This window comes from Balaenoptera physalus (genome assembly GCF_965194825.1).
Source record: "Balaenoptera physalus genome assembly, chromosome: X".
NCBI classification, from domain to species: Eukaryota; Metazoa; Chordata; class Mammalia; order Artiodactyla; family Balaenopteridae; genus Balaenoptera; species Balaenoptera physalus.
Window position 1 is genome coordinate 27,868,799 of NC_138903.1, and position 27,833 is coordinate 27,896,631.

Here is a 27,833-nt window from a genome sequence, read left to right on the forward strand (position 1 = left end):
TCACTCTACACCTAAACAGTCAACAATTCTGATGAATTTACATTCCAGATATTCCTCCAATTAAGTATTTCTCAAGTTAGCATCCAGCAATCCTAGGACAAGGGAGGAATGGTCAATAAACATAGAAAGCCATGGCAAAAAATTCAACATTCACTGTGTTCATTTAATGAGACGCTTAAGCCACATTCTGGAAAAAAACAACAAAACAAACTGACAGTTCTGGGTACATACTGTTAATAAAGTGCTATTGTTTTGACCTCAAGGGGCAGTAATGCTCCAAGGGGTGCCACCACCTGGGGTACCCTACTACCACCCATTGCTTGTCAAGCAATTGCCCACCTCCCTGGCTTCTGACTCCTCTCTCTGGAAAATTTGGAATATTCTGCACGCATTCAAAATGCAATGAATATTTCTTTTCTCATGCTTTCCATTTTGCCCACCTGGAGCTGGATAACTGTTCTCACTGTTCATTTCAAAGTGTGCCTCCCACTGTGTCAGCTGTTGACCTGGAGAAAGGCCACTCGATCATCCAGCTGTGATGTAAAATGTAATTGAGAATTGTCCCTGAGCTGATGCATATTCTCCTTTGAGACTCCACTGATTGAAGTTGGGTTACATACAAGTGTGAGTATAAACATATTTCCCATATCTTTTTGACATTCAGAATGGCTTGTATTCTTAAGAACAAGAAGAGGACTTGGTATTCAAGGGGATGTCTCTGGGCTGATAAGATAAAGTCGTGAGGATAGTTTCCCATTCTTTGGGAAATGTCTGGGATGTATGTTGAGGGGTAAGGGAGTTGTCAGGCCAGTTCTGTGATCTAATTCCCTGCAGATGAAGTTTCCTTCTTAAAATCAGTTCTTGGTGTTACTTATTACTTTGCTGCCATTGGGTCAAGGAAAAACAATTTAAACTTCTAAGCTTTAGAGTCTAAGGCATGGGGCTGTCTCGTGAGCAGGAAGATGGAAGAAAGAACATTTCCCAACTTCTTCCTCTTTGTGTGAGTTCTTAATAACAATCTAGTTATAGACAGGGCAGCCCTCTGCATTACTGGGGGAAGAGTTGATACTTATACAATCCAAGCAGGACATCAGGCCCTCTGCTCCCCATGGAGAATTATTTTTATTGTTTTGCTTCATGTCCAACAACTGAGGTGAGCGGTACTGAAAACAGAATACAACTAAACACTCATATCATTGCCATAGTAACCTATCAGCTGACCTAATGTTAATAAGTTTTGTTGGGAGTAAAGGTAGATAAACACTCTTTTTTATTTTATTTTATTTATTTATTTATTTTTGAAACCCTTTTATAGGAACATTTTTGTGAAAGCATCAGAGTACACCCAGAACTGTCTGTAAATGAACACTCTTTTTTAAAAAACAGTTTTATTGACATACCACAAATTCACTAAATTGTTCAATTCATTGGCTTTTAGTATATTCACAGAGTTGTGCCTCCATAATCACAATCAATTTTTGAATATTTTCATCATCCCAAAAAGAAACCCCATACCCATTAGTAGTCTCCTACCATTTCTCCCATCCTTCCATCCCTAGGCAAGCACTAATCTACTTTCCATCCATGTAGATTTGCCTATTCTGGACATCTCATATAAATGGATTCATACGATATGTGGTCTTTTGTGGCAGGCTTCTTTCATTTAGCGTAAATATTAATATTGTCAATGTTTATCCATGTATGGTAGCATGCATCAGTACTTTATTCCTTTTTGTAGCAGAATAATGTTCCATTGTATAGATATTCCACATTTTGTTTGTCCATTCATTAGTTGATAGACATTTTAGTTGTTTCCACCCTTCGGCTATTTTGAATAATTCTGTGATGATCATGTACTCATTTTTGTGTACACATGTGTTTTCAGTTCTCTTCGGTATATACCTAGTAGTGAAACTGATTGGTCATATGGTAACTCTGTGCTTGACTGAGCAGCCACCGAGCTGTTTTCCAAAGTGGCTGCACAATTTTACATCCCCAGCAGCAATATATGAGGGTTCCCATTTCTCCATGTTCTCACCAACACTTGGTATTATCTGTCTTTTAATTCTAGCCATGCTAGTGGGTTTGAAGTGGTATGTCACTGTGGTTTTGATTTGCATTTCCAAGAATAAGCACTCTTAAAATATCTCTAACTCACTCCCATGTAAAAAGTGAATATTTAAATTCAATTAATTCCTGGATAGACCATGTCTGGAGAGGCTGCTAAAATTGTTTAAAAGAGCTGACTAATTATCAGTCCTTATAGGAAGACCTTTTGTTACAGAAGATAATATCTTGGTTTAGGATTCAGAAATCATCATTTTAAATCATTAAATTCCCAGAGCCAGTTCCAGCTTTAACCTTAATCAATGATTCAGTTTTTACTAAGGGTAGAGGTGGTAAGAATTAGGGAAAAATTAATTGTGTATTCATTTGACAAGTTGTACAAGTTGTTTATCTTCTCTGTGGCTAAGTTTTCTCATCTACAAAAACAAGCTTAATAATAGTACTTAACTCACACCATCATGTAAGGATTAAATGAAATCTTTTTCCATGTAAAATTCGGTGCCTAACTGAAAATAAATGTTAGCTACTACTAATTTACAGGTGAATAGCAGAGGTTTTACCTATTGTAAGAGCTCGAGAAAACATCCTCTGCAAATACGAAGGATTTATTGAACATATTGATCAGCTGTTTTTCATCTCTAAAAAAGTTAAAGACATTAGCTCAAAAGTTTATCAGAAACCTAAGTTAGCTACTAGTAAGAACAAACTCTGAAACAGTCTATTAAGGGACGTGGTATACTGTCCTTTGCAGCAGTCTTTAATGATGGGAAAGACTTGCAGCTTTTCAGCAAGTAAGCTACCATCTTACCAAAGGGTGAAAGTGGCGTCTAGTTCCCTCAACCTAATAATTCTTTGCTTGTTACAGACTGAAGGTCTTTGGATTCCCTGGCAACCTAGGAAATATAACTCCCAGGCCTTGAATTCCTCAACCTTGTCCTCAGAGATGAAGCTGGACAAAACTATAAAGTAGGTAATGCTTGTGTTTTTTTTTGTTGTTCTTAGTTGCTGCTTCCTCATCCTGTTTGTTGCCCTTTGGGGAGCCAGTGCCTGCACAAGGCACCCTGTTTACAAAGGGTCTTCTGGCATGGATCCTACTCTTCCTATTCTCCTCAGAACCAGATATGCTAGCCTTCTCTTGATCCTCTACTCCAGTCCCATCTAAACTTACCTTAACTCTGAACAACTTTTTCCATAGCTGATAATTCATTCCATAAGCCTCTATTGAGTACTTACTATGGGTCAGGCACTGTGCTAGGCTCATAGATGACTATAATATGATCCAAGCCCTGTAGTAGAATGGAGAAGATCAACAAAAGGCCAGTGGTTATAAAACAGTGTGATAATAATGGGGTAGCATATATGTCAAGGGTTGCTAGGAAAATTAAGAGAGTTAATAATTGTGAAGCACTTAGAACAGTGCCTGGCACATAATCATTAAATGCATGTTATTAAATAATTTACATGCCAGAAGAGGGTTATGGCCTGGGGGCTGTAGGAGCACATACTAAGACCACCCATCCCAACCTGAAGTACTGAAAGCCTGAGCTGCGTGTTGAAGACGGTTAAGATTTAGCCAAGTTAAGATGTGGAAGAAACGTGTTCCATGTAGAGGGAACAGCATCTGAAAACACAAAGAGACATGAGAGAAGATGACATATCTCAAGAAGTTCAAAAGGTTCATCATGGCTAGAATATAGGCAAAATGGGAAGAAACAGGGCCTGAGACTCAGGTCAATAAATTGCTTTAATGGCCTCTCTCAGCCTCTGTTACATGAGTCATGCTTTGCCATCAAGGAACACTGGGGAGGGGAGTGGGTATTGGGTAGGCAAGCAGTAGTATTTGCCATAGTAAAACATCAAGAATGGTGTTGGGAAATATTTTCAGGCCTTAAGTACCATTCAAGTTAATGTTATGACCTATGTTTACAGTGATCTTTTCCATAAATATAATTAAAATTGAATAAAGCCGCAGGATGTTTGAAAGAATATTAAAAAGTTATTTAACTTTTTAGAACTTACAAGAAATCTAGCAGTTGTTCCAGTTGAGAGCTGCACTTTCCAGGTATTGAGGGTCAATACTGTTGTTAGATCAAGGTGAGATCCTGAATAAGATACGATGTACTACTGGTTTACTACTTAATGAACTATGCTTGATTAGTTACTTAGCTCTCAGTGCCCTTTGGGAAAAAAAAAATCCTATTGAATGCTGTGTAGGTGACATTTCCAATATAAATAGGGCCACCTTTCATTTAAGTTCCAAGGAAATGTTGAAGGAATAATATGTATGTGTTAAAATACTGTAATTTAAAATAAAATTGAAAGCCAGAGTCACAGAAACATATAGAGTGATATCTTGTGATAGGCAGTATAATTGGTTCTTATAACCCCACCAGATACTTCATGTGCCCTGTAAACGTGCTTTAAAATTCATCAATTTTTCCATTGAAATGTGATTATTATTTGGGGGATGACTAACCAAATACTTATTACCACAAAGCTAAAATGTTTTGTTAAAACATATTAACATTTTTAAGTAATAATATTTTCAAAATATATAAAATTTGCTACAGTATAATTCTTCAGGACTAAATGTAAATATCTTGGGAAAATTTCTGTGGTATTTTAGGAGCTTCAGGACCTGTCCCTAGCCTACTTTCCCATTCTTACTGGCCTCTAATCCCAAATGTATTCTCTACCCTATGGTCAAATTAAAATACTGACTCTCTTTTCACTTCCTACTTCTTCATCTTTGCACACTGTGTTCCTATCGTCTCATTTTTTTCCCCTCTTTTCCTCCTCTAATCATTTGAATCCTCACAGTTTTTCAGTGCCTACTCTTTCACGGAGCGTTCCGTGGTTCCTTCAGTCATAACTAAATTTACTTTTTTTTTTTCACTCCGTAACTCTATGTATTTACTCTTCCGTTATATGTTACCTAGCTTTACATGCTTTTCTGTCAGTGCTCAAGCTACTGCGTTCTGGTTTCTGCCTCTTCCACACCACTGAGGCTGGCCTTCAAAAAATACCTTCTCTGACTTGCCAAATCCAGCAGAAATTTTTTCAGTCCCTATGATACTCTCACCATTCCCTCATTTAAAGCTTTTCTTCCCATCTTCTGCCCAGCCCTTTGAAGGAGGACTCAGTGTCAGACTTGCTATTTCACAACATTTGGACGTTGGGTCTACTCGCTGGGCCATAAGTTGTTCTTCCACGGGTGGGTAGAAGGTGCCACAACGTCATGGCCCATCACAGCCATGTGGCAGCCCTAATCCTCCCAATGGGACATGTTATATACTCATTGCATTGGCAAAGTGGTGAGCAGAGCCTTTGGGGAAGGGAAGAGATGACAAAAATTATAGCTAACCTTGTTCATATGTTCCTCTTCCGAAATGTGACGTAATAACTCTCACTTCTTAAGTCAGACAAAGATATCATATGATATCACTTGTATGTGGAATCTAAAAAAATGATACAAATGAACTTATTTACAAAACAGAAACAGACTCACAAACTTAGAGAATGAACTTATGGTTACCAGAGGGTAAGGGTGGAGGGGAGGGATAGATTGGGAGTTTTGGACTGACGTGTACACAGTGCTATATTTAAAATGGATAACCAACAAGGACCTACTGTATAGTGGCAGGGAACTCTGCTCGGTATTCTGTAATAACCTAAATAGAAAAATAATTTGAAAAAGAATAGATGTATATGTTTAACTGAATCACTTTGCTGTACACCTGAAACTAACACAACATTGTTAATCAACTATACTCCAATAAAAATTTTTAAAAAACCTCTCACTTCTTATGAGTGTTGTGATGATTATTGCTATCTAACATACTATTTATCTCACCTCCTTAGCTTGTTTATTTTCTGCATCCCCACTAAATCGTAAGTTCTATGAGGACGAGATATTTTACCTTTTTAGTTCACTGTTGTGTCCCTAGCACCTAGAACTGGGCCTGGCACATAAAAGACACTTAAAAAAAAACAAACAAACATTAGTTGAATGAGTAAGTGAAAAGTACCTAATATACGAGAGTCATTCAATAAATTATAGCAGTACTGAACCTCAGGGAATTCTATACTCTTGTTAATTATTATAATATAGGTAAGAAGTTTCTCTCTCCCCTTGGGGTAGTTTAATCTCGTTTTTTTGCAACTTTATTGGTTTTTACTGTGGTTGCTTTTTATTTCTCTTTTGTACTTTTAGTATGTACACTTTTTAGCTTGATTTTATAGTAACTTTCTGTTATTTTGTATTCTAGATGGGGTATCTATAAGGTGGACTTCTTAGAGAAGACTTGGAACTTTAAAAGGATGTCTCAATCACTTCAAATTCCTTTTGAAAGAAGGCAAAGCAGAAATAGGTAAGAATATGTTGAGTGAAATACAGAGATCGTTTTATGGGTAGAGGCAGATCCTCCTGGCTGTTTTGAACTCAGTACATATTTTTGTCATTATTGAAAGGCTTTGGACTAGAATACATTTTGAAAAGCAATTACATAGCGATTGGATAATTCCTGTGCTGATCACCTCATGTATGAGATTAGGCTGTCGATCCCCCATGTGTAGAGCCTGCTTAAGGTGTTAATCCCAGTAATGATACAGAACTCTTCACACGTTGGCTTGTCAGGTGACCAGAAGCCAGAGATAGGTGAGGATAAGGATGCCACTATTACCATGAAAGAGAAATAAACTAAGTGAATCATATGGAAATAAAATCATGCTTTTGGCTTCATAAATGTTTTATTACTTCCAGCCAGCTGATCTACTTACACTCGTCACTTTCTGGCTCTTCATGTATTTATTCAACAGCTACTATTTGTTGAGCATCTGCTATCGATTTGAGTCCCAGCTTCATACTTACTAACTGCATATGGAAATAATAATAGTACCTGCTATGTAAAACTGTGGACATAATAGCTTTTCACCGTTGAGTATGATGTTAGCTGTAGGTTTCTCATACATGGCCTTTATTGTGTTGAGGTATGTTCCCTCTGTGCCCACTTTCTGGAGAGTTTTTATCATGAATGGGTGTTGAATTTTGTCAAAAGCTTTTTCTGCATCTACTGAGATGATCATATGGTTTTTATTCTTCAGTTTGTTGATGTGGTGTATCACACTGATTGATTTGCGGAGATTGAAAAATCCTTGCATCCCTGGGATAAATGCCACTTGATCATGGTGTATGATCCTTTTAATGCATTGCTCGATTCGGTTTGCTACTGTTTTGTTGAGGATTTTTCCGTTTATGTCCATCAGTGATACTGGCCTGTAATTTTCTTTTTTGTGGAATCTTTGTCTGGTTTTGGTATCAGGGTGATGATGGTCTCATAGAATGAGTTTGGGAGTATTCCTTAGACTGTGGACATATTAAATAAGCAAATATACTTGAAATAGGCTTCAGCAAACAGGTCTCAACAGATGTTAGTTATCCTCATATTATCCTAGAGGCAATACATTTCCTTTTTTTAAACACATCTTTATATTAAATTGCCATTGCTTGCAAGCAAGAGTCTTAATTTAAAGAAACTGCAGCCCAGAGAGGTGACATGACCTGATTGAGATCATACAGCAAAATGAGTGGGAGGTATATCTAGAAACCCAAATAATTGATGTTACGAGTCTGGTGCCCCCGAACAGATTATTGAGACTCAAGGTTCCTACACACAGCAGGAGCCTGTGCAATTACTACTGGTCAAAGCAAGCCCACTGGATGTGGGAAATACAGTGCTGAGATCTACTTCCTGTTGATGCTTCCTTTACACCACTGCAAACTTGAGGTCCCCCAGCAGATATACTCCTCACACTATCCTGCCTACCTCCAGTATTACAGGCTCTGCACAAACACTTTTAGATAAAAACACTACCATAAGATAGCCCTGTCATTTCTCTAAATTGTCAAGAACACAGGAGTGGAGAATATGTCTGTTACTCAGATGTTGGCCCACTAGTTGCCTTGCATGTTGCTATGAGTAGTACCTGCCGACGATAGCTTGAATAAATCAGTACTCCTGATAGTAGCAAACCTTCAATCTCCACAAAAAGGCTTGCCGCTCATTGTTACTGCCTTCATGGAACTTATATTCTAGTGGGGAAATAGGATTACTTAAATAATCACACTTTTAAATTAGAGTTACAAACCCCCCAAAAAAAGTGATATGAAAGAAAAAATTTAAATGGGCCGTGACAACCTTGATTAAATACAGTAGAGGTCTTTCTCTTAGCAGTTTTGGGGAAATTAAAAAAAAGTTGGTTGGTTATTTCCTCCTTTTTGAAACTCTTCCATTGGAGTTCATGATAGTAGTTCATGATTTTACTCCTAATTTTCTAAACATACTTTTCTGTGCTCCATAGATAACTTATTCTCTGTTACCCGTATTATTATACAAATGTTGCCCTTTCTCTGAGCCCAGTCTTAGGGCCTCTTCCTATCTCACCTCACGCTCTCCCAGTTAATGATCTCACCCACTGCCCAGGGTCAGTTTCCATCTGTTTGCCAATGACTTCCAAATATTCATTTCTAACACAGGTTTCACCCATTAGCTCTAGTTTTATGTATCCAGCGGCCTTGGCAAATTAACCTGTCTCAAACAACATGTCCAACTTAACCCCTCTGTCATCACTCTAGAATATGTTACCATCATTCTCTCATCTGGACTAGCGCAGTAACCTCCTAGCTCATTTCTCTGTTTATACTCTGACCTTCTACCATCTGTTCACCATGTTGTAACCATAGTGATGTTTTTTTAAAAGAATGTCATTGTTCCCTTCATAAGATATATTAGCCATGTGACTTCCCTGGTGGCACAGTGATTAAGAACCCACCTGCCAATGCAGGGGACATGGGCTTGATCCCTGGTCCAGGAAGATCCCACATGCCGCGGAGCGACTAATCCCGTGCGCCACAACTACTGAGCCTGCGCTGTAGAGCCTGCAAGCCACAGCTACTGAGCCCAAGTGCCACAGCTACTGAAGCCTGTGCACCCTAGAGCCCATGCTCCACAACAAGAGAAGCCACTGCAATGAGAAGCCCACGCACAGCAACGAAGAGTAGCCCCCGCTCACTGCAACTAGAGAAAGCCCCCATGCAGCAACGAAGAGCCGACTCAGCCAAAAATAAATTTAAAAAATTTTTAAAAAGATATATTAGACATTAAATGAGATCAATCAAAAGGAAAAATTGTCTTACATGTGTGAAATATCATATACAGCTTTATTATTACCATGTCATTTGTAGTAGCAGTATTGAAAACAATGCTTTCATATGTGTATATTAATAAGGGATCAGCTAAGGAAATTATGGTACAGCCACCCAGTGGAATATTATGCAACCATTAGAAAAATGAATCAACTCTATTCGTAAGAGTATGGGATGGATTCCAAGATGTAATGTAAAGTATAAAAGGGAAAGCCCAAAAGAGTGTGTATAGTATGCTATCACTTGTGTTTAATAACTATGAATATTTGTCAGTTTAAATGTTTCTAGAAGAAATTGATCTTACTTGTTGACTCTAGGGAGGGGACCTGAGTGGTTGAGGGACAGAAAAGCTTTCCATTTTATACTATTCTGTATCTTTGCATTGTCTATTCTAAAATATTTTTTTAAGTTTAGGGTTTTTTTAAAAAAGGAATCAAGAACCATACAAAAATCCTGTCCATAAAGGTTCAGAAATTATGGGCTTGGGGGTACTAATTAAGGCATAGATACAGGCAGGACTGAAAACAAAAAGACATGTAAAGGCTCTATAGACACCTAGGTCCCCTCCATACTCCATGCAGCCAGGACCCCTAGAAGACAGGATTTGTACTCTCTGGCAATGTTGAACCAGAAGAACTTTCTATTGCTGTGACTCTCAACCTTGACTGCACATTAGAATCATCTTGGGAGTTAAAAAAAAAATCCCAATACCCAGGCTGCCCTCCAAACCAATTAAATCAATGTATCTGAAGATGGTACCCTATGAATTATTATTTTTAAAGCTACCCAGATGATTACAGTATGCAGCCATGGTTGAAAACCACTGTTGCGGTCCAGGGAGAAATACTGAAAACAAAGGAAAAATGACCCACAACATCTATGCCCAGTCGGCATAGAGAGACCACCATTCAGCAAGCCCTACCCACACATACAGAGCTATCAGCCAACACTTTAGTGCCTGTATCATGTATATATAAACATCAGCCAAGAATTACTGAACATTTGAGGAAAGCCTCAAACATGAAAGGCACAGACCAAAACAAATGGTTATAAGGCAGGGAACGTAAGAAGGCTTTTTTAAAAAACTACAATTAGCATCCTCAAGAACATGTGAGAAGATTGGCTTCCGTAGACCAAGGACAGGATAACCTTTTTATAATTCAAAGAATATCAAAACGCCCTGGAAATAAAATACAGATAACCGAAGTAAAAAATATATATATATGGTAGGGAATTCCCTGGCGGTCCAGTGGTTAGGACTCCGAGCTTCCACTGGAGGGGGCACAGGTTCGATCCCTGGCTGGGGAGCTAAGATCCTGCAAGCCGCACGGTGTGGCCTAAATAAATAAACACATAAATAAAGTGGAAATGTTGGAAGATAAAGTTGAGATCATTCTCCATAACACTGAACAAAAAGAAGAGATGGAAAATAGAAGAGAAAATAAAATTAGAAAATTACCTTAGGCTATCCAACATCTTACAAACAGGAGGTACAGAAAGAAGGAACCAATAAAACAGAGGTGATGAAATTACAAAAATAAAAATACAAGAATAAATTTGTAAAACTGAAGGACATGAGTTTCCAGATGACTGCTCAAATACCATGAATGTAAAAATACCCACACTATGACGCATGACTGTGAGATTTCAGAATGCTGTAGATAAAGAGAAGATCCTAGGAACCCTCAGAGTTAAAAACAAAACAAAACACAGGTAACATACCATGGGTTCAGAATGAGAATGGCATCTGACTTTGTAAAAGTAAAACTAAAATCTGGGAGACAATGGAAATTACAAGCAGAATTCTAAGGGAAAATGATTTCCAGACTGGAATTCTGTACCTGGCCAATCCACTAATTGGATGAAAAAGAATAAAGACATTTTCACATATGCAAGGTCTAAAAATTTACCTTAAATGAACCTTCTCAGGAAGCTACTGGAGGATGCTTCACTAATACAAGGAAACATCAATAAAACAAAAGACAGCACTGAATGAAGAAATCAGGGAATCTAACACAGGAGAGATATAAGGTGAAGTCCCAGGAAGATGGTGACAGAAAGTTTCAGGATAACATTGTACAAGCCTAGAGAAAAACCAGGCCAAATTGGAGTAGGAAGACAGAGGACACCTCACACTCTAAAAAATGTTACTGATAAATTGCTTGATGTGTTTGAAAAGTATTGATAGGATATTAAAAAAGTTCGTTATGAGTTTAGGGGCAAATTGGTTAAGTAGTGCATATTACACTAAGAACAAGGAAAATGTAATTATTAACTCCAGGGAAAACAGATATAGAGAACAAACTACTGGTTACTGGTTGGGGGGACAATATACAAGTGGGGGAGTGGGAGGTACAAACTCTTGGGTGTAAGATGGGCTACAAGGATGTATTGTACAACACGAGGAATATAGCCAATATTTTTGTAATAACTGTAAATGGAGTGTAATCTTTAAAATAAAAAAATTTTAAAAGTATAATAACTGAAATAATAAATAGATAAATAATTAAAAAAGAAAAGATACATATAATTGTTACCTGTAAAAAAAAATAAATAAGGGCAGAATTAGGACTAATGAGGGGAAGATTCAGGGAGGCAGACTTCAACTCAATGTAGGGCAGAACCATTAAATAATTAGAATTATCTTACAGTCGAATAGGCTTTCCCCAAAAGCAGTACGTTCCAGTCACTGGAAGTCAGAAAGTATTCCAACACAAATTATGCCAGAAGACATTCCCAGACTGGGTGTAGAGGTCAGAGTAGATGTATTCTCAGGTCCTCTGTCAAGTTAAGTTTCTATTATTTAAGAGAAGTTATTGCCTTTTTAGTTTATGTAACTTGATTAGCTTCATATTTTTCCCATCGCAAAGTTCTCTTCTGAAAAGGTGACACATGCTCCTTGGTATTTGAAGGATGAGAATAACTAGGTCACTGTTTAGGTAATTGCCTATTGGTTGATATTCTCTCCAGAGATGCCACAGATATATTGAAGTACCAGATTGAAATGTGTTACTTTGCTTTTACTTTTCAATGAGTGTTTGATGTAATTAATATTTATAGCTCTCATGATTGAAGCCCGGGTTTTGCAGTCCAATATTTTCCTCCCAGAAATATTTCCCAGGCCTACATTTTCATCTCAGAAATTGGTTTAAAGTTTGGACATTGCTTAGCAGCGCACAGCAGTGTAATTAACTTTCCCTTTATCTTCTACTGTCACTTTTCATCTCTTAGGCCAGAGTATTGATGTTTGATACTTTATCCATACCCATCTGAGACTCATAATCAAGAGAAAGTTTTTTTTTTTTAATTTATTTATTTAATTTATTTATTTTTGGCTGCGTTGGGTCTTCATTGCTGTGTGCGGTCTTTCTCTAGTTGCGGTGAGCGGGGGCTACTCCTCGCTGCGGTGCGTGGGCTTCTCATTGCGGTAGCTTCTCTTGTTGCAGAGCACAGGCTCTAGGTGCACGGGCTTCAGTAGTTGTGGCACACGGGCTCAGTAGTTGTGGCTCATGGGCTTAGTTGCTCCGCGGCATATGGGATCTTCCCGGACCAGGGCTCAAACCCGTGTCCCCTGCATTGGCGGGTGGATTCTTAACCACTGTGCCCCCAGGGAAGTCTTAAGAGAAAGTTTTTTTTTAAACTAATGTGAGGAGTAGAATAATAGTATTGACCAGGTAATGTGTACCCTAAATCTGTTATCTGCATGAATCATCAGGCTAGTTCAATGATGAAACAACTAGCCTGTATGTTTTGTTTTGTATAGTTCCAGCCCACTTATAATCGTGTATGATCCTCCCAATGCTGAACCCAGAGAGCAAAGGTGATATTAGTGTCGCATTTTATAGATGAAAAAAAACTGAGTTTCAAGATTATAAATTGCCCAGCACTATATCTAGCAAGGGGAGAAAAACAGAGCACTACTCCAAGAATTTGGATTCAGAACACATTTTTTCTCCTCCACACCATTCTCCCTCTTACATGAAAATGTTTCTCATGGCTTGTCATCCTCACCCCTGCACTAAATGTTGACAAAGATGAGTTGGCTGCACACTGCCAAGTTATCAGTTGCATAATAGTCTTTCTCTGAAGTCTTCTGTCAGAAGTGAAAATCTGTCAATTTACCTAAATTATCTGAAAAGCAGCTTATATAAATTTTCAAATATGCATTTATGTGTCAACTCATATTTACTGGCTCATAGTACAAAGATTTCTTGTCGATACTTAAAGGATTTCCATGTGAAACTTCCCCAAATTATCACCTTAACAAAGTATATTTGAAAGGAAAATAATATCAATAACCTTTATTATCATCTAAGAAAATTAATACTACTGAAATTCAAGTGCTAAAATTTTATATACTTGATATGTTTTTTCCAAACTTTGCTGTACATTGGAATCACCAGGAATCTTTTTTAAAAAATGCACCTACCTCCAGACATTCTGATTTAGTTGTTATGATGTGCATCCTGGGCATCAACAACTTTAAAATGTCCCAAGTGATTTTAATGTATGTCAAATTTTGGGAAACATTGCTGTTTAGTCTACATTTGGAAAGTGAATCAAAGATGTCTTAAAATAGTATATCTTTGGTTCTCTTTGATTTGAAAGATAATTTATTGACGTCTGATAATTTCTGTTGATTTGTCCTCTGATTTCAGATAATTACATACAATCAGAAAATTAAAATGTCACACACAACTGTGCATTATTATACATTAATATATAATTTAATATGAATGTGGTTGTTGTATTCTCTTTTATTTCATGTTATGTGTAACAATCTGACAATTATAAGATTTGAGGGCTAAAAATAGTCTGCCCATTGCCTTGTTTAATTTTAGCTGATCTCATGAACCATTTCAAAAATTACTAGGTTACAGTAGTGCATTAATAGAAGCTATAAAACTAGCTAGAAGACAGAATACTTGGACACTTACATGGAAAAAGGAAATGGCAAAATATTTAAACAAATTGCACTGAAAGGCATTTTTTTTTAAATTTTTATTTATTTATTTATTTATTTATTTATTTCTGGCTGTGTTGGGTCTTCGTTTTTGTGCGAGGGCTTTCTCTAGTTGTGGCAAGCGGGGGCCACTCTTCATCGCGGTGCGCGGGCCTCTCACTATCGCGGCCTCTCTTGTTGCGGAGCACAGGCTCCAGACACGCAGGCTCAGTAATTGTGGCTCATGGGCCTAGTTGCTCCGCGGCATGTGGGACCTTCCCAGACCAGGGCTCGAACCCGTGTCTCCTGCATTGGCAGGCAGACTCTCAACCACTGCGCCACCAGGGAAGCACAGGCATTTTTTTTAAAATTCACATTACTATACCATTTCAGGTTTGGGTTTAAGTTTAGGTATTTGTTAAATCACTATTTTTAATCCTATCAATACTGCTAAGGATAATAAAGATGATGGAAAAATAAAATCTTATTTGACAGTTGGCTTTTAGTATCTACTTTCATTTTATCAGTCATATCAAAGCAAAAATGAACTCAGTTGCTTTATTTCTATGAAAAATATTAAAAGTAATACCATGAATAATTATACATATGTAACATGTTATGTGTATATAATATTATATATATAATAATATATATATGTATTGATCCCTGTTTACTTGGGCTGTTAATGTTTACGTGACACAAATACAGGTTCAAAAGAAATGGGCTATTATTCCCTAGTGTCTGTCACCAGGCTTCTGACGTTGCTAGGAAAGTATTGATATTTAAGGTTGCTAAAAATAAAAATGGGCTTATTGCTCCTGCTCTCTACCCAAATGTTTGTTCACTATTATGTCAAACTAGAATCTATTGATGTAGAGCCCATAGCTTTCTGGCTACCATGACATAAGAGTTTTCCTGTAGGTCAGAATTGTAAAATGTTAGAATCATTTGTGTGGCTTATTACATTGGTTTCTTAAGATTAAAGATTTCTAGTCAAATATTTTATTTTAAATAGTAATAAGCTGTTAAGTATTCCTAAAGTATATTATCAACAGAATGTGGTATAAATATCTCTTAGAAGAGATACAAAAAACAATAAATAGTGGATATACAGGTGTTTTTCAAAACAGAATTTTGAGCTTACAGAGGTAGGTAATGTATTCAATTTTATCAACTTAAAGCCATCAAATTTTGATGTTTCTATTTCAAGTAAATCAGTGTGTTTAATTATTATAGGAGATACCCAAGGAGGTCATCAGTTATTTGCAAACATTTATATTGCTTATTGCTGGGGTAGGATGATAGACAGTATAATCAAATAGAAGCAAAGATTTGGAAAGTGTGAGGGCAATGGAGAAATTAACATGAGTTGGGAGAGCTAAGGGAGGTGAATAGAAAGAAGCCAGATTAAAGAAAGGGCTGGGAGTACCACAAAAGCAATTTAAACTGCTTATCTGTGCACTGTATTCCCAGTTGTATATTGCTATTCTCACATAACATTGAAATCTTCATGGGGTTCACCACTGTGACTGGGAATTCCATGTAGATGAAAAACAGTAGTTAATTTTTGCCCATTATTTAAATGGGTTATTTGGTTATTTACTATTGAGTTGTAGGACTTCCTTATATATTTTGGATATTAACTATTTTTCAGATATATGGTTTGCAAATATTTCCTCCCATTCTCTATGTTGCCTTTTCATTTTGTTGATTGTTATTGTTGCTGTGCAGAAGCTTTTTAGTCTGTCTGTTTTTTGCTTTTATTGTCTGTGCTTTTGGTATCATATCCAAGAAATCATTGCCAGGACTAATGTCAAAAACTTTTCCCCTGTTTTCTTATTGGAGTTTTATGGTTTCAGGTCTTATGTTTAAGTCTTTAATCCATTTTAAGCTAATTTATGTGTGTAGTATAATAGTACAATTTCATTTTTTTGCATGTGGATATCCTTTTCCCACCACCATTTATTGAAAAGACTATCCTTTACCCATTGTGTACTCTTGGCACTTTTGTCAAAGATCAGTTGACTGTTTATGTGTAGGTTTATTTCTGGGCTCTCTATTCTGTTCCATTGGTCTATATGTCTGTTTTTATGCAAGTACCATATTGTTTTGATTACTGCAGCTTTGTAATATATTTTGAAATCTGAAAGTGTAATGCCTCCAGCTTTGTTCTTGTTCAGAATTGCTTTGGCTATTTGGGATCTTTTGTGGTTCCATATGAATTTTAGGATTGTTTTTCTATTTCTATAAAAAATGCCATTGGGATTTTAATAGGGATTCCATTGAATCTGTAGATTGCTTTGGGTACTATGGACATTTTAACAAATATTAATTCTTCCAGTCCATGAACATGGAATATCTTTCTATTTATTTGTGTTTTCTTCGTTTTCTTTCATCAGTGTCTTATAGTTTTCAGAGTACAGGTCTTTCACCTCCTTGGTTAAATTTATTCCTAGGTAATTTATTCTTTTTTTTTTAACATCTTTATAGGAGTATAATTGCTTTACAGTGGTGTGTTATTTTCTGCTGTATAGCACAGTGAATCAGCTATATGTATACATATATCCCCATATCCCCTCCCTCTTGTGCCTCCCTCCCACCCTCCCTATCCCACCCCTCTAGGTGGTTACAAAGCACGGAGCTGATCTCCCTGTGCTATGCAGCTGCTTCCCACTAGCTATTTTACATTTGGTAGTGTATATATATCAGTGCTACTCTCTCACTTCACCCCAGCTTAACCCTTCCCCCTCCCTGTGTCCTCAAGTCTGTTCTCTACATCTGCATCTTTATTCCTGTCCTGCCCCTAGGTTCATTAGAACCTTTTTTTTTTTTTTTAGATTCCATATATATGTGTTAGCATATGGCATTTGTTTTTCTCTTTCTGACTTACTTCACTCTGTACGACAGACTCTAGGTCCATCCACCTCACTACAAATAACTCAGTTTCGTTTCTTCTTATGGCTGAGTAATATTCCATTGTATATATTTGATGCAATTGTAAATGAGATTGTTTTCTCAATTTTTCTTTCTGATAATGTGCTTCAGTGTATAGAAATGCCACAGATCTCTATATATTATTAATTTTTCATCCTGCAACTTTATTGAATTTATTTATTCTAACTTTTTTTTTGGTGTAGTGTTAAGGGTTTTCTGTATATAGTATCATGTCATCTACAAATAGTGACAGTTTTACTTATTCTTTTCCAATTTGGATACCTTTTTTTTCTTGCCTAATTGCCATGGCTAGGACTTTCAGTACTATGTTGAATAAAAGTGGCAGTAGTGTTTTGTTCCTGATCTTACAGGAAAATCTTTGAGCTGTTTACTGTTGAGTATGATGTTTTGTTATATATGGCCTTTACTATGTTGAGGTATGTTCCCTCTATACCTACTTTCTTGAGAGTTTTTATCATAAATGGATGTTCAGTTTTGTCAAATGCTTTTTCTGCATGTATTGAGATGATCATATGATTTCTATCCTTCCTTTTGTTAATGTGATGTATCTTGTTGATTTATTTGTGGATGTTGAACCATTCTTGCATTCCTGGAATAAATCCCACTTGATGGTGGTGTATGATCCTTTTAACGTATTGTTGGATTTGATTTTCTTATATTTGTTGAGGATTTTTGCATCTGTGTTCATCAAGAATATTGGCCTATAATTTTCGTTTTTGTGCTGTCCTCATCTGGTTCTGGTATCAGGGTAATGCTGACTTCATAAATGTGTTTAAAAGGTTTTTCCTCCTCTTCAGTTTTTTGAAAGAGTTTGAGAAGTATAGGTATTATATCTTCTTTGAATGTTTTGTAGAATTTACCAGTGAAACCATCTGCCCCTGGGCTTTTGTTGGTAGATTTTTGATTACTGTTTAAATTTCATTACTAGTAATTGATCTATTTGGATTTTTTATTTCTTCATTATTCATCTTGGAAGATTGTATGTTTTTAGGAATTTATCCATTTCTTCTAGGTTGTCCAATTTGTTGGTATGTAATTGTTCATAGTAGTCTCTTATGAGCCTTTGTATTTCTATGGTATCAGCTGTAACTTTTCTTCTTTCATCTCTGATTTTATTTATTTGAATCCTCTTTTTTCCTTGGTTAGTCTAGCTGAAAGTTTGTTGATTTTGTTTATCTTTTCAGAGAACCAACTCTTGGTTTCATTAATCTTTTCTATTGTTTTTTCAGTCTCTACTTCATTTATTTCTGCCCTAATTTTTTTATTTCCTTCCTTCTACTAATTTTGGGCTTTGTTTGTTCTTCTTTTTCTAGTTCCTTTAGATGTAAAGTTAGTTGTTTGGGAGGGATTTTTCTTGTTTCTAGAGGAAGGCCTGTATTGCTATGAACTTCCCTCTTAGATTTGTTTTTGCTGCATTCCACAGATCTTGATGTGTTGTATTTCTGTTTTCATTTGTCTCTAGGTATTTTTTTATTTCTCCCTTGATTTCTTCAATGACTCATTGGTTGTTCAGTTGCTTAACCTCCATGTTTTTGTGCGTTTTCCTGTGATTGATTTCTAGTTTCATATCATTGTGGTAAGAGAAGATGCTTGATATAATTTCAGTCTTCTTGAAGTTATTGAGACTTGCTTTGTGACCTAACATGTGATCTATCCTGGAGAATGTTCTATGTGCACTTGAGAACAATGTGTTTTTGCTGCTTTTGGATAGGATATTCCATATATATCTATTAAGTTCATCTGATATAATGTGTATTTTAAGTCTGTTGTTTCCTTATTTATTTTCTTTCTGGATGCTCTTTTCATTGATGTAATTAGGGTGTTAAAGTCCCCTATTGTTGTATTGCTTTCAATTTCTCCCTTTAAGCCTATTAATATTTGCTTTATATAGCTTGGTGCTCCTCTGTTACATGCATATACATTTATAAATGTTACATCTTCTTGCTGGATTGATTCCTGTATCACAATGTAATGCCCTTCTTTGTCTTCTATTACAGGCTTTGTTTAAAAGTCTATTTTGTCTGATATGAGTAAAGCTACTCCAGCTTTCTTTTCATTTCCATTTGAATGGAATATCTTTTTTCCATCCCTTCACTTTCATTCTGTGTGTGTCCTTTCCTCTGAAGTGAGTCCCTTGTAGTCAGCATATAGAAGGGTCTTGTTTTTTTTTAATCCATTATGCCACTCTATGTCTTTTGATTGGAACATTTAGTCCATTTACATCTAAAGTAATTATTAATAGGTATGGACTTATTGCCATTTTGTTCATTGTTTTCTGGCTGTTATTGTTCCTCTCTGTTCATTTCTCTTTCTCTTTTCTCTTGTGTTTTGCTGGTTTTCTGCAGTGTTATGTTTAGATTCCTTTCTCATTTTACTTTTTTTTTTTTAATTATTAGCACCTTTAATTATTATTTATTTATTTATTTGGCTGTGTTGGGTCTTTGTTTCTGTGCGAGGGCTTCCGCTAGTTGTGGCAAGTGGGGGCCACTCTTCATTGCGGTGTGCAGGCCTCTCACTATCGTGGCCTCTCTTGTTGCAGAGCACAGGCTCCAGACGCGCAGGCTCAGTAGTTGTGGCCCACGGGCCCAGTTGCTCCGCGGCATGTGGGATCTTCCCAGACCAGGGCTCGAACCCGTGTCCCCTGCATTAGCAGGCAGACTCTCAATCACTGTGCCACCAGGGAAGCCCTCCTTTCTCATTTTAATTTGTGTATTTAAATTTTCTCCTTGTGGTTACTGTAAGAGTCACATATGACATCCTTTTAGGTTGGTAGCAACTTAAATTTGAAAACATTCCAAATCTTTATCTTTTTACCCCCTCCCCATGTTTTATACTTTTGCTGACAAATTTTGCATCTTTCTATTTTATGCATCCCTTAACTAATTATTGTAGTTTTAGTTAGTTTTACTACTTTTCTCTTTTAACCATCAGGCTTGCTTTATAAGTGATTTATCTACTACTTTTATTATATATTTACCTTTTCCAGTGAGATTTTTACTTTCGTATGTTTTCTTATTATTAATTAGCACCATTTCATTTTAGCTTATAGAAGTCCCTTTGATATTTCTTGTAGAGCTGGTTTAGTGATGATGAACTCCTTTAGCTTTTACTTTTCTGGGAAATTTTTTATATCTCCTTCAATTCTGAATGATAACCTTGCTGGGTAGAGAATTCTATGTTAGAAGTTTTTTTTTGTTTTTTGTTTTTTTTTAAGCACTTTGAATATGTCATGCCAGTCCCTTCTGGCCTATAAAATTCATGCTCAAAAATCTGCTGATAGCCTTATGGGGTTTTCCTTGTATATAACAAGTTGTTTTCTCTTGCTGCTTTTAGGATTTTCTCTTTATCCTTAACATTTACCATTTTAATTATAATGTGTCTTGGTGTGTGTCCCTTTGTGTTCATATTATTTGAAACTCTTGGGGCTTCCTCGACCTGAATTTCTGTTTCCTTCCCCAGATTAGGGAAGTTTTCAGTTACTATTTCTTCAAATATTTTTTGACCCTTTTTCTGTCTCTCTTCTTCTTCTGGGACCCCTATAACGTGAATGTTATTCTGCTTGATGTTGTCCCCAAAGGTCCCTTAAGGTATCTTTACTTTTTAAAATTCTCTTTTGTTTGTTTGTTTGGCTGCCCTGTCTGAGTGAGTTTCATTGTTTTGTGTTCTAGCTGGCTGATTTGTTCTTCTACTTCATCCAGTCTGCTGTTGAACCCTTCCAGTGTATTCTTCAGTTCATTTGTAACTTCTGTTTACTACTTTCTTATATTTTCTATCTCTTCATTGAAGTTCACTCTGTTCATCCATTCTCCTCCTGAGTTTGGTGAGCATCTTTATGACCATTACTTTGAATTCTTTATCAGGTGTATTGTTTATCTCTGTTTTGATTAATTTTTTCTCAGATTTTGTCTTGTTCTTTTGATTAGAACATATTCCTCTGTCTCCTCATCTTATCTAATTCTCTGTGTTTGTTTCTCTGTTTTAGGTAGATCAGCTATGTCTACCAGTCTTGAAGGAGTGTCCTTATTTAGGAGATGTCCTGTGGGGCTCAGAAGTGCAATCCTACCTGGCCACCAGAGCCGGGTTTTCAAGCCGTGTCCCCTCTGTAGGCTGTATTTGACCTTTTGTGGCAGGGCTACAGCTGCTGCAGGGTGCTAAAGGGCAGGGCTGTCACCCAGACCAGCTGCAGGGCCTGGTGGTGGCTGCCCTGGGGCACTGGTGGGCAGGGTTATAGCTTGGTCAGCTATGAGGCCCAGCTGGGGTGCAGGGGTGGGCAGGGCTTTCAGCAGGGTGTGCCCACTGTCACGAACAGTTTAGAGAATTCCAAAATGGTGCCCACCAGTGCCAGTATTAGCAAGGTACGCTGAGGTTGGCTCCCTCCAATGACTCAGTCCCCAGGGAGCATCTCAACTGGTTCTTGCCTCTCTAGCAGTTGCTTCAATATTAGTAAGTGGGTCCCCATCACCTATGGTCCATGAGCTTTTCAATCTGGTGTTTTTGCAATGGTTTTCAAGCCAAGTGAGTCTGCATGCAAGCCCTTTAAGAGTTCGTCTTCTGTTCCATGCAGTTCTGTAGTTTTCCTGAGCATTTTGCCTGTTGGTTTTTAAAGCCTGGTGTTTAGGTGACTTGTCTCTCCTGTGCAGGATCTAGGGGTTGGAGTGCTTGATGTGCAGTTGGAATCCCTTGCTCCTCAGGGAAAAGATCTGTACCTTGTGATCCCTTTTGGTTGTGGATCACCACAGCTGGGATGTGGGTTATTCCCTGGGAGCCCATATTTCTCTCTCTCCTACCTATCTCAATGCTGTCCTTTTACCCTTTTTTGTGGAGGATTTGTTCATCCAAATTTTAGGTCTTTTTCCAAGGGAATTATTCTATATGTAGTTGTAGATTTGTCGTGTCCATGGGAGGAGGTGTGTTTAAGATCTTCCTATGCCACCATCTTGAACCTTCTCCAGAAACCCCATATTTTTTAGCTATAATTCCCCTATTCCTGTGTCCCTCACCAACCCAGACCTAAAGGACCACTAATCTACTTTCTGTCTCTATAGATTTCCCTATTCTGGGCTTTCATATGAATGAAATCATATAGTATCTGGTAACTTTTGCAACTTACTTCTTTCATTGACATAATGTTTTCAAAGCTTGTTCATGTTGTAGCAAGTATCACTATTTCATTTCCTTTTTTTTTTGAAACACCTTAGGTTTGTTAATTTATTAATTAGTAACATATACCTGATTCTGATTCTGATTCTGAGCTGGAGGGTGTTCTTTCATACTGAAAAATCAACTATGTAATATGGTACATTATGTGCAAATGTAAATACTGAAGAACTCTGCAAAAGTTTAATCAAAATCTGCTTTCAGTTTGTTAATGATTTCCCAAGAAAACCACTGAGGGAGACACAGCAACCTCGTGAGAACATCATGAATCTCTTCAGAATTAATTTTTATAATGGCAGTTTTGATTATGTTGATCCAAGTAATGCAGTGGTGGCAGGTTGGGTAAAGGGAAAGGTTTATTTTTAGTTTCCCCAAATGTTGTCTCACTTGATTTAGGAGGGCTTGGGAATACCCAAGAATTATCTTCCAGAGAATTTCTGCCATAAGAGTTGTGTTCCTGAAAGTTTGTGCCGTCGTGAGGAATGGATCGCTCATGATCTGTCCACTACTGGAGAACTGCTTTCTCTGATAAAACCTTTACATCTCCTGGTAAAGGGGAAGACATGGCATGACAAAGAGTTTCGCCGTTTGGCGAGAGAGGGGCGTGTCTTTTGTACGTTGCAGTAAAATTTGTCAAGTGCAGTTTTGTGCTGTCTTTCCCAAGGTCTTCCATGCATCCTGCTGGGGTGCAAGCTTTCTTGATTGCAGCTGGGGTTTTCAGCTTTCTTAAGTTCAGCTTGTACTTGAGTCACCAGATGTAAATTAGACATTTCTCTCTTCAGTTCCCAGTATGCACTTTGCATATTATCACTTGAAATGCTTAGTCTTTGGAGATCTCTGCTCTTCAGACTGTCTTCCTGAGATGGATCCATTTGTTTGGATTTTTGTAGCTCTATTTTGAGATCTCTACATTCTTTCCTCATCAGTTCCAGTTCTTGTTCCAAACCCTGGATCTTCAGGTCACAGCTCAACTTTTCCACCTCCCGGTTTGATGAAGGTGGATTTAAATTTCTTATCACCTGCTGAGTTTCCATCTCTGTCCTCTGCTGGAGGAGTTCTACTTCTTTAGATTGTAGCTGTTCATTCAGTACTTTCAAAGATTCAGAGTTGTCTTTATTCATTTTATCCAATTTGCTCTTCAGATTAACTCTATCAATGCAAACGTCTCGATATGCATGATAGGCCTTATTTATTTGTTCTCCTCCCACAGAATTTGTTTCTTCATCCCTTCGAGCTCCTATAAGCTTTTCTTCCTAAAATCTTATTCTTTTTTTAAAGAAAGAGTTCTCTTTCTCTGAATCCTTAAGTCGTTTCTTGATGTCTTCATATGCAGTGACAAGGGCAAAATGTGAAGCAGCAGATTCATCTCCTGAATGCACTGAGACTGGAGTCACTGTATCTCTCCTATGGGCTTGTTCATGATGCAGAATGCACGTACCATCATCTACCAGTGCATCCACGACAGCCCGCACACAGGCTCCTAGGGCCGCCCCCAGAGCCGCCGAGTTTCAACTCCCCAGTGTTTGGAAACGGACCAAAAACAAACCGGGTCACGGGGGGCTTCCGGTTTCCTCAAAGACAGCGCCGCTTCCCCGGCGAAGGCAGCCGCCCCGGGAACGCTGCGGAGGGACTCCCATTTCTCCCGCCTCGGCGGCGCCAAGGCTGGCAAGGCCGGCCAGTGGGCTGCGGCCCTGGAGGCCCTGGAAGGAGGGCCGAGCCGCCGCCAGAGAAGGCCAGTTACCCAGCTCTGTCAGCGCCCGCCTGGGCCGCGCGCCACGTGGGGGGAGCCAGTTCATTCCTTTCTTTTGCTGAACAATATTTCATTGTATGGATATACTTCATTTTGTTTATCCATTCAACTATTGATGGACATTTGGGTTTCCACCTTTGGCCGTTATGAATAATGTTGCTATGAACATTCATGTACAAGTTTTTGTGTGGACATAGGTTTTCGTTTCTCTTGGATATATATAAACATAGGAGTAGAATTGTTGGGTCACATGGTAACTCTGTGTTTGATCATTTGATGAACTGCCAAAATGTTTTCTAAAGTGGTAGAGAAGATTTTCATAAATTACTGTAATCTTTGCCATTGATGAGGCCAAGAAAAGGTTCCAACCAGATGTGTAACCTGCTCTTTTCCGGCAGGAAAGGAAATTATTGGATGGAAAAGCATACTGTGCTCCCAACCAGAAGACTTGGGTTACAATCTTGGCCCTGCCTTTCATTATCTATATGACCTTGTGTCATTCACCTTCAGTGGGCACAGTTCCCCTGTCACTGTCTAGAAATGAAGGGAATTGGATTACATGTTATCTAATTCTAAACTCCAACCCTGAGAATTTGAAGTGGTGTGACATTCTTCACTTAATCCTTCATTTCACTCACATTCAAGATTTTGTCTGGCAAGGAAGTAGGATATGATTTTTATCTCCAGATTATATCTAAATTCTGGAGAAAACCAAAGATTACCTATTGTTACTTATTTCATTTTTCCCTTAGGTAGATCATGGGCTGCTAGTTCCACATAGAAAATAACCATAAAGTAGAAGTATTTCACATATCTTTTTGGACATATATCTTTTGAAAGAATATATTCACAGAACTGAAATTGGGTTATAAAGATGCCCATTCTGAATCTGTCACACTGGGCCATAAAACAGTTATTCATTAGATCTATGCTACTCAATGTGTGAGTCACAGATGACAAGCATTGACATCACATAACAGCTTGTTATAAATGAGGATTCACAGGCCCAGTGAATCAGACCCTCTGGGGGTAGGGCCCAACAATCTGAGTTTTAACAAGATCTCTGAGTGAAACCTATTCACACTAAACTCTCAAAATGATTGCTTCAGACCCTATGCATTGCAGTCTTCCATCTTAGTATACTATATTAAAAACTTGTTTGTAGATTTAATTTCTAATCAGTTTTGAAACAGAAGATCTGGGCTTCACCTTAGTATCTTTCATTGAAGAAGTTGGAGCTACATGTGCTGGAGTTAGCAGCCAACGCTTAATCTGTGCCAAACATGATGTCTAGTAGCAACAGCTGAATCAATAAACCTTGGTTTACTTTCATCTGGCTCAGAAGAAAAATCACTTCTTCCCTGGATAGCTTGTACAAGTAAGCCTGCCTATTTGCCTTATTTCTTTTCTTTTCTTTTTTTTTTAATGTGGCACATCCATACAATGGAATGTTCTTTTTTTTTTGGAGGCATTGGGTCTTCATTGCTGCTCGCAGGCTTTCTCTAGTTTCGGCGAGCAGGGGCTGCTCTTCATTGCGGTGCACGAGCTTCTCACTGCGGTGGCTTCTCTTGTTGCGGAGCACGGGCTCTAGGCACACGGGCTTCAGTAGTTGTGGCATACGGGCTCAGTAGTTGTGGCTCGCAGGCTTTAGAGCGCAGGCTCAGTAGTTGTGGCTCACGGGCTTAGTTGCTCCACGGCATGTGGGATCTTCCCAGACCAGGGCTCAAACCCGTGTCCCCTGCATTGGCAGGTGGATTCTTAACCACTGCGCCATCAGGGAAGTCCCTGCCTTATTTCTTGATCAGTTATTTTTAATGGCAGTGAATTGCTAAACTTCCAACAATTTATTTCCTGATCATTTTATTGTATTTTCTTCTGAAGGAAGAAAACCTCTGTACACTACAAAGAAAAGAACAAATATTTGAATAATGTTTTACAGTTTCTAAGGTGTTTTCATGTACATTTTATCATTTAATTCTCCTGGGATCCCTGTGAAGTAGTGTAACACTGTGACTTTCTACATAGCATGCTGAAAACTTCTAAATGGAGTCAGAATGGATGAAAAGGTAGACCTAACAAGATTGGGGCTAAGAGAAGTTGGCTTAGGAAGTGGGAATGACCTCCATTCTGACCCATTTACATTGGGGTTCACAGTCCAGTTCAGACAAAGCATCAACACCCAGGATTCCAGTGGAGGTAACATGAGGAAGCTCATAGTCTGAACTGTCAACATGAAATGATAGAAGAGATCAGAAGAAGAGCCCAAATGTGCTGAATGGGTCACCAGAATCCTCATGGGAAGATTTGGTCTCCCAGCTTGACAGCTGGAGACTCATATCTGGGAAAGGAAAGAAGAGAGTCATGAGACTTGTTTCTCCATTCATTCCACAAACTGAGTTCTAGTTCTATGCCAGGCACTATATCCCTCTCTGAGAATATACTTGAGAGGGCTTCCCTGGTGGTGCAGTGGTTAAGAATCCGCCTGCCAAGGCAGGGGACACGGGTTTGAGCCCTGGTCCGGGAAGATCCCACATGCCATGGAGCAACTAAGCCCGTGAGCCACAACTACTGAGCCTGCGCTCTAGAGCCCGCGAGCCACAACTACTGAAGCCCACGAGCCCACAACTACTGAAGCCCGTGTGCCTAGAGCCCGTGCTCCGCAACAAGAGAAGCTACCGCAATGAGAAGCCCGCACACCACAATGGAGAATAGCCCCCGCTTGCCGCAACTAGAGAAAGCCCGGGCGCAGCAATGAAGACCCAACGCAGCCTAATATAAATAAATAAAATAAATTAATTAACAAAGAAAAGAATATACTTGAGAGAAAAAGTGCAGGTGCTCCACGCAACCATGGGATTTTTAATCTTGTGGGGGAGACAGAGATTAGTGAAATAACTATGGCAATTAATGTATAATCATGATCACAAGCTGAGATAAGTGCCCAGGGCAAAAAGGAATCAGAGGTCTATGGCAGGCGAGAATTCTACCACTGACCCACCCATGCACCAGTCAGAGGTCTATGAAAGAGGATCCGACCTGGTTGGGAGAAGGAGGACTTCCAGAGAAGTAATTATTGAGCTGAGAACTGAAGGATTGAATAGGGGTCAGCTAAGCCAGTGTTCCTCAAGGTAATATTTATTTTCCACCTCATCCTCTTGTAACATCTAAATTTGTGACTGCGTTATATATAACATATTAGCATAGCTATATATGCAATTTATAATACAGATTTATAATATATTTGTAATTTATAATAAATGTACATATATTTGGAGGGATGTTCTTAAGCCCCCTCTTAATAATTTCTAAGTCCCAGGGCATTGGGCATGAAATGTTTTAATAGAAACGTGTAAGTGGGTGGGGACAGAGGACAAAGCAAGTATCATTACTTTCATATCTCTCCCTATTGGGAAAACTGAATAAGCTTGAACTCTAAGTAGCAAATACTTTTCTCACTAAAGGATCTTTAATACCCTCTCCCATCTCTATAACACACACAAGAATGCTAAACCTGCAGGGAAAACTTCCTTCCCCTGAGTGCTCAATACAGAAACAGAACTGCAGCCCTGTATTATATATTACTGCATAATAAAGTGTCTCAAAAATTAGTGGCTTAAAAAACATTTATTATCTCATAGTTTTTATGGGACAGGAATCCAGGCATGTTTTACCTGGGTCCTCTAGCTCTGGGTTTCCCACAAGGCTAAAGTCACCTCAAGGCACCGATTGGAAAGAAGCTGCTTCCTATTTCACTCATG

General features: G+C 38.1%; 1 long non-coding RNA gene and 1 pseudogene across 2 annotated transcripts in view; one reads left to right on the top strand and one right to left on the bottom strand.

The window, feature by feature from the left end:
* Positions 1 to 255: 255 nt before the first annotated feature.
* The window catches only part of LOC309652643, a 58,676-nt gene continuing 31,098 nt past the window's right edge, over positions 256 to 27,833 (top strand). The window contains exon 1 of the long non-coding RNA XR_014258841.1: positions 256 to 6,437. This is a non-coding gene — a long non-coding RNA (uncharacterized lncRNA). The remainder of the gene's footprint in view (positions 6,438 to 27,833) is intronic.
* LOC309652577 (5-azacytidine-induced protein 2 pseudogene) lies at positions 14,258 to 26,700 on the bottom strand (annotated as a pseudogene). Its single transcript has one exon. The product of its transcript is annotated as a 5-azacytidine-induced protein 2 pseudogene (transcript).